The 1,548-nt window shown below is 43.0% G+C and overlaps 1 protein-coding gene across 2 annotated transcripts in view; it reads right to left on the reverse strand.

The window, feature by feature from the left end:
- Positions 1-595: 595 nt before the first annotated feature.
- The window catches only part of ftr67 (finTRIM family, member 67), a 29,998-nt gene continuing 29,045 nt past the window's right edge, over positions 596-1,548 (reverse strand). Inside the window, exon 8 of one of the 2 annotated variants that reach the window (XM_072912893.1) lies at positions 596-1,548. This exon is cut by the window's right edge and continues 380 nt beyond it. The gene's annotated coding sequence lies outside the window, so the exon portion shown is untranslated. The other variant, XM_061942717.2, reaches the window with a different exon arrangement.

The raw sequence follows: 1,548 nt of genomic DNA on the forward strand, positions 1-1,548 counted from the left end.
CTGTCAAACAAACGGCGACTACTTAAGTCTTGCAGATACTTTCCTTTATTCAGAAGGTATAAATAATGACAAATAAAGATAGAATACTATTAAGTGCAACATGTAAGAGTTAAAAAAAAAACATTATGATTTGTACATTTTCAGAATGTGCTTGTTCTATTTGAAAACAAACTGAAATTGTCTTTATTTTTAAGTTATCGTGCCGTGATTTTACCAGTCCGGCCCACTTGGGAGTACCGTATTTTCCGCACTATTAGCCGCACCTAAAAACCACAAATTTACTCAAAAGCTGACAGTGCGGCTTATAACCCGGTGCGCTTTATATATGGATTAATATTAAGATTCATTTTCATAAAGTTTCGGTCTCGCAACTACGGTAAACAGCCGCCATCTTTTTTCCCCGTAGAAGAGGAAGTGCTTCTTCTTCTACGCAAGCAACCGCCAAGGTAAGCACCCACCCCCATAGAACAGGAAGCGCTTCTTCTTCTACTGTAAGCAACCACCCGCCCGCGTAGAAGAAGAAGAAGAAGCGCGCGGATATTGCGTTTCATTTCCTTTGTGTGTTTACATCTGTAAAGACCACAAAATGGCTCCTACTAAGCGACAGGGATCCGGTTCATGAAAAGACGCAATCTCTCCATCCGCACACGGACTACTATTTCACAGCAACTGCCTAAAGACTTTCAAGAAAAGCTGGCTACTTTCCGTGCATATTGTAAAAACAAGATAGCTGAAAAAAAGATCCGGCCAGAGAACATTATCAACATGGACGAGGTTCCACTGACTTTTGATATTCCTGTGAACCGCACTGTGGATACAACGGGAGCACGTACGGTGAATATTCGCACCACAGGGAATGAGAAGTCATCCTTCACTGTGGTTGTAGCTTGCCATGCTAATGGCCAGAAACTTCCACCCATGGTGATATTCAAAAGGAAGACCTTGCCAAAAGAGACCTTTCCAGCCGGCGTCATCATAAAAGCTAACTCGAAGGGATGGATGAAGAAAAGATGAGCGAGTGGTTAAGGTAAGTTTACGCGAAGAGGCCGGGTGGCTTTTTTCACGCAGCTCCGTCCATGTTGATATACGACTCCATGCGCGCCCACATCACGCTGGTTTTTAATATATTATTAAAGTTTGACTGACCTATCTGACTGTTTTTTTGACATTCCTTTAGCACAGTTAGATGCGGCTTACAACACGGGGCGGCTTATAGGTGGACAAAGTTTTGAAATATGCCGTTCATTGAAGGCGCGGCTTATAACCCAGGGCGGCTTATGGTGCGGAAAATACGGTACATTTTTCTCCATGTTGCCCCCCATCTAAAATGAGTTTGACCCCCTGTGCTAGAGGCTTCTAATTAAAAGGACTGGCAAAGTGTTTGAATGTATGTGCATGGTGTGTAGAAGATACATAGAAAGGCATAATAATAATAATGGATTACATTTCTAGAGCGCTTTTCTCGACAGTCAAAGCGCTTGACAGAAAAGTGAGAAGCCATCACTGCACAATGGCTGGATGGTGGTAAGATACATTTGGGCCTGCGAC

This window comes from Nerophis lumbriciformis, linkage group LG03, assembly GCF_033978685.3.
Source record: "Nerophis lumbriciformis linkage group LG03, RoL_Nlum_v2.1, whole genome shotgun sequence".
NCBI lineage: Eukaryota > Metazoa > Chordata > Actinopteri > Syngnathiformes > Syngnathidae > Nerophis > Nerophis lumbriciformis.